Source organism: Asterias rubens, chromosome 6 (assembly GCF_902459465.1).
Source record: "Asterias rubens chromosome 6, eAstRub1.3, whole genome shotgun sequence".
Classification (NCBI taxonomy): Eukaryota; Metazoa; Echinodermata; class Asteroidea; order Forcipulatida; family Asteriidae; genus Asterias; species Asterias rubens.
Window position 1 is genome coordinate 16,386,815 of NC_047067.1, and position 6,332 is coordinate 16,393,146.

Sequence of the window (6,332 nt, forward strand, 5' to 3'; positions counted from 1 at the left end):
TACAGGCTAGGGCCCAATTTCATGGATCTGCATACTGTAAACAAAGAATCGGCACTTGCGGAAGCAGGGAATTCTGTGCTTACATCAAGCGCGTTTCACAGGTTACCAGCGAATTTTGGCTTTTGCCGGTCATGGGTGCATACTTGGTTTATACCAGGCATTCTACGCTTACAAAGTAAGCGCAGAAATTTAGCGTTTGGACGTAAGCAGAGAACGGTGATCATAAGCGCAGAATTTGGTGGTGAACAGATCCATGAAACTGGGCACAGGTCATTCTTTCTTCAAACAAAGTTGAACCCACTACCTTTGAACCCCCACCCCCCCCCAAAAAAAAGAAAAAGCTGCTGCATCCTTTTTGCGGCTGGTGAAGGTTGATGTCAATGACACGGGGGTTACACATCAGCTGCGGATGGAGTTGTTTTCATGTCTTGTCATCCTGCTGACAATGAACAAGTGCATTGTGCATGCATTCTTTGCGTATCTGTTTAATGAAAAATAAAAAACAAAACCAAATAATCGTTATGTGGGATTTCTTGAAAATTTACAAGTCAGAAATACAATCTCGGAAGGATTGACGTAACACCACAGACTGACAATCTCTCTTTGAGTTGGCGTAGTTTTGAAAAGAACCTTACAGGAGTTAACGCAAAACCAGAACAAAAGGAGTCCACATGCAACAAAACCAAGGGGGCAGGTTTTCTTTATGTCTGATAGAAAACATGACCTCCAACCACCCCCCTCCCCCAGATCTACACCTAGTACAAAACTGTTCAGGTACAGATCGGGGTGGGGGGAGGAGGTTCTTGCGATTAACACCCCATCCCCTCCCCCCGCCCCCTCCACCGTGAACAGTTTTCAAAGGGGCAGCTGAAAAACTAAAAATGAAGAAATCATCTGATCCTCTGAAAATTTGCATGCATAGGCCTACTACTTACCTAAAGTGCTATTGAGAATCTTAGGTCTCCATTTCTAGTTCTGGCTAGCATGTCTCCGTCCTGCATTGTCTTCGTCCTGCATTCTCATTGTAGTGTAGAGCTGCGAGTTATTTCTGTACAAAAAAATATAAAAACAAAAAATAAATAAATAAATTAAAAAGCTAGTGCTGAAAAAGAACTTGCCTTATTTTACAAATGCAAATATAGTAAACACTCCATGTAATTAACCGTGCCAAGCCAATAAACACAGCTATAGGAAAACTTCACACTAAACTTCTCTGGAATTGGTAATTCCTGAATTAGGAGAGAAAAAAATCTGAATGACCATGGATGGGCAATTATATGGATGGGAGTTTGAACATATTTTTGAGCTGTGCCTTCAAAAAAAAAAAGCGAACAATTCTTAGGCAGCTTTGGCAACAACAATGTCCAGCAATCCAGTATAGACCAATATAAATACATGTCAGCGAGGCCAATAAACTGTTAACTGTAACAATCAACTTTTTAAATGGATTAATATAGTGTTCACACATGCCAGAAAGTGTAAACCAGGGCATAAACATGCCAAAAGCACTTGGGTGGCTACATGGATTCATCACTCAACAGAGTCAATACACTATGTAGCTATTTTATGGTAGTCGGGTCAGATTCAGAGCATGCACATCGTGTCATTTGACAACAAGATGATTGTTCCTTGCATGAAAAGGGTAGAGATTGTTTACTATTTTTCTTATTACAAATACATGTACATGTATTGGGCCTGAATTAATAATGGAGATAGTTTCTCAGTAGTAGATTTTTAAAAATTATTAACAAGTACTTACCAGGCTTTTCTCCCTCTCTTTTCTGTAATGCCACTTCATTCTTTTGCTGTTCCACGGCCACTTGCGACCAGGGCCACGGCAGAGGGACCCCGTCGACGTCGTACTCGTAGCATGCACAAGCAGCACTGGCTGGGGCCTGGTGGTAGAAGATCCCCCTGAATTCTCTCGATGTTTAGAGGTTTAAATTTCGGAATCGATCCAGGCTTCTTACACAAACTTTGAAACTTCTAGTGCATCCACAAACAACCAAATAGTCGGCAGTATTTATAGCTGATACACTAGAAACAAAAAGCTTCGTAGCACACACGCACGCCTGTAGTGTGGATGAAAACGCATACACAACACACGGAGTAACATGGCGTAATCTTTGTTTACTCTCGTTGCTTCATGGGTATGACATCACCATTTTTTGACCGCGTTCATGACGTCCGCTGGTTTACAAATCCGCTTGGATTTCAGTGTTGGTTTAATAGCCGGGAACCAGTACAGGGCGGGAAATTTCAAAATCGAAGAATCGAGGTCAAATTTTTTCGGTCAAATTGTAGCAAAATTATTTGGAGAAAAACATGACCACAACAATGAATTGATAGCTGAACACAACATAAACAAGTTCTGATAGTGATTTTAATGTAGGAGTACCGTTATAGTCCATCTTTAAGCTAATGGTTGAATCTAAGCGAGATCTTACACGGTCATTTTTTATAAATTGCTTGGATTGGTATAAGATTAATTCTAAACTAAAAAACATGTGTGTTTTGAAGCTTCTGTAGCCCGAACAAAACGTAGCCCGACGTTTCCCAAAATAAATACCAACCCTAAATGTAGCCCCAGAAATTTACCAAAATGTATCCCCGAACCTAAATATAGACACGACCCTAAATACAGCCCGATCTTATTGTATCCCGACCTGAATGTATCCCCAACCTTAAATGTTCCCTCAAAAAATTACCAAAATGTATCCCCGACCTAATTTGTAGCCTGACCCTAAATGTAGCCCCATCTTATTGTATCTCGACCTTAATGTATTCACCAACCTATGTGTAGCCCAAAAACTTCCCAAAATGTATCCCCGACCTAAATGTAACCCCAACCATTAATTTAGCCAACACCAAAATGCAGCCCAAAAATGTATTCCCTACCTAAATGTAGCCCCAAAAATGTACACCTACCTGAATGTAGCCCCGACTTTTAAATGTAGCCCCGACCCTAAATGTAGCCCGACTCTAAAGTGTAGCCCGACCTAAATGTAGCCCCAAACCTCCCCAAATGTAACCCGAAAAATTTACCACAATTTGTCCCCTACCTAAATGTAGCCCCGACCTAAAATGTAGCTCCGACTCTAAAATGAAGCCCGACCTTAATGTAGCCCCGACCTAAATGTAGCCCCAAAACTTCCCTCAATGTAGCCCGAACAATTTACCAAAACGTAGTTTTACCAATGTATCCCCGACCTACAATGTAGCCCCGACAAATTTTTAAAAATGTATCACGACCTTAATGTATCCCGACCCTAAATGTAGCCCGACCCTAAATGTAGCCCCGACCCTTAATAAAGCCCGACCTAAATGTAGCCCGGCCTAATTGTAGCCGCAAACGTTTACTTCAAACGTATCCCCGATCGGAATATAGCCCAAACATAATTTGTAAGGTCGTTAACCCTACATGTAGCCCGACCCTAATGTAGCCCGAATCTTATACATAAACGTAGCCTCGACCGTGATGAAGCCCCAACCCTAAATGTAGCCCTCAACCTAAATGTAGCCCCCAAATTTTACTAAAATGCAACCCGACCTAAATTCCCAAACATGTGGTATGGTTGCACGGACCTATATTGCTGCCCAAAACTTGAATCTAAATGAAGCACTAAATAAATGTAGCACTAAACATGTACCTGGAAATCTAGATGTAGCTCAAACTTAGAATATTGTGGCCCAAAAACCCTGACCAAAAATAAAGCCCAAAATGTAGCCCAAAACTTGAATCAAAAGCAAAAGGTTACCATTATCTGTACTAAACAGTCAATATGATCAATAATCAAACCGGTCAAGCTTCAGAACCATGAATGGTTTGCACAAAGATTTGCACCAGTGAGAACACCACAAACACTACCCCCCCCACCCCCCGTCTCTTAAAAACACCTTGTTTTGGTATTTGCAAGACTCGTTACTGAACTTCTTGTCTCAATATAAAGTGGATTAAGATCAGTAAGTTGCCTTGCTTGCTTGAATTACGGTGTCAATTATTGTTTGTTCATACAGCAACACAAAATTGCTAATTTTGGCACATTTGATTTGTGACTCTGTCTCTTTCTCACTCATGTGGCCAAGTCCAGCAATATATCATCATTGCAAGTGTGGTATAATTTTAAAGAAGAACACTTCAGCTTTGCATTGACATATAACTTAATACAAAGAGAGTTATACATAATCAAAATATACCTGATTGAAAAAAGTTTCCTTACTTTTTGTGAGCAGTTTACATGAAGTATCGTCAGTGTCAGCATACAAAATTGTGTGCGTGATTGGCCAAGATTGTGAGCTGTGGCAATTTCGTTGTGCAGAAGAAAAAAATCAGGGGTCAATGTTTTTTTTAGAACAACCCATTATTTACAGTGCTATTCTTCTGGGCAAAAACCTGGTCAAGAACTAAGACATTTGAAAAGAAACTTAATTAGAGTCACAGAAAGAGCAATGGAGAGGATCATGGTAGGAGTTACAAGAAAGGACAGTGTCAGAAAAAAGGACGTATGACAAACAACTGCCAGGAACATCATAGGCCTAAAGGAAATAAAAACAAGGAAACTGACAACATGTGGACAACGAGCTGTTGAGACAGAACAAAACATTGTGAGAAATGGCTGCTTGGGTCAGATCCAAAACCACCCTTAGGTGACAGGACATAAAATGAAGTACATTTGATTCCTGTATTCTTTTGAGGAGTGTTTAAAAAGAAATTGGCTGCTATAGGCCTGTTCACATGTGAGTTGTGCTTTAATATTTGAAAAATGTTTTACCCCGTAGCAAAACAATGTAAAAAAAATGAAACAGAATGAAGAAATTATGAAATAACACAAATTTTCATCAAATTTAATAAAAGGTAAACAACAGTTTTCATGCTAAAACAAAGTACACATTTCTTACTATACTTCAGACATCACAGCTTGATCCTTTCTGTAAAAAAACAAAAAAACATAATTAAAAACAAAATGGTGGCGTGACCGGACGGAAATTTGTCAGTTGGCCTATGTGTAAATGTTGGGTTTGGATCTGAAATCTTAATTTTTTTAATCAATATATTAGGCCTAAATACTAGCATTCAAAAACATGTTTTTTTTCATTGGTCTTTGCCATAGAGAGGTACGAAAATTTAGGACACTTTTTATTTTGCCATTGACAATGCATGTCAGAAAATACCTGAGGAACCCAAAATGATGGATATAGATTGACAGCCCAGAGCACTTTGGTTTTTAAAAGAAATGAGGTCCAATATTTGAGTACAGGAACATTAAGTGGATAACCTGACATAGTCAGATATGGATGTCTGCCGGGGACCCCACTGCGTGTGGCGCATGGACCCCCATCGAAGAGGCAAGAGAGCTGACAAGAGCTAATCAAACGATCACTCACCCTCTCATGGTGACGTCATGCACCTGGGGCCAGCCCCTAAGGGACCCACTCCACAAGCAAGGCACTCAAAGTTAATATGCAACAATTTTGGTGTAATTGGGAAATTAAATGATTTTTGTTTAGTTTCTTTTCTAAATTCTTTTAGAAAAAAATGTTTTGGGCCTCAACACTTCTTTCTAAACTTTCAGTTGCTAATTATTCTTATTTTTTTTTTAATTAAATAAAAAAAACATGACTGCAGATTTTATGTATCCTAGACTACTTATATTATGAAACATGTTGTATAGGTTTATGAGGGGTAGCATATAGTAGTGTCAGTATCAATATTAGTATTGAAGTATCAGTAGTGTAGTATTAATATTAAAATAAAGAAAAATGCATAAATCATTCTAATTAATGAGGTAAAAGTTAATGAGACATCCAAAGTAACGTTGTTTCAACGTTGATTTGCTGACGTAATTTAACATTTTATTAATGAGCAAATTAACGTTGAAACAACGTCCTAATGCTATCCGGGTAACGTCTAGCCGACGTTGAACCAATGTCGCTAGAGGGTGCACTTATTTTTGGTGACGTCATCTGTTATAACCAGTCGTGGAGACAATTGTTTACTGAACTGAAAGTAGCTTTATTTAATACAAGACTGACTCAACAGCAGCCATTTTGTAAACAACACTAACGCTTGAAACAGTAACAACCAAGAGAGGGCGCTATAGAAAATATACTTTGCAAGTTACTACAACTCCTCCCTCTTTAGTTAAATGCCAAACTTCCCAGCTAATGTAACACAAACAAATGGCCCTTAGAGAACACCTAAAAGACCCAATTTTCTGAAGTCTGGTATTCAAAATCGAGGACCTAGGTTAGAACCAATCGCCAAGGCACAACATGAAGAAAGCATTATTTAACCCTGCGTGGATCAGAGAATTATAAGCACACTGATAAGT

The 6,332-nt window shown here is 39.2% G+C and overlaps 1 long non-coding RNA gene across 1 annotated transcript; it reads right to left on the bottom strand.

Annotated features, from left to right (window-relative positions):
* Positions 1-371: 371 nt before the first annotated feature.
* On the bottom strand, positions 372-2,040 carry LOC117291716. The gene is made up of 3 exons (XR_004519190.1): positions 1,760-2,040; positions 936-1,048; positions 372-481 (listed from the first exon to the last, which is right to left on the bottom strand). It is a non-coding gene; the product is annotated as an uncharacterized LOC117291716 (long non-coding RNA).
* Between the last annotated feature and the right edge of the window lie 4,292 nt (positions 2,041-6,332).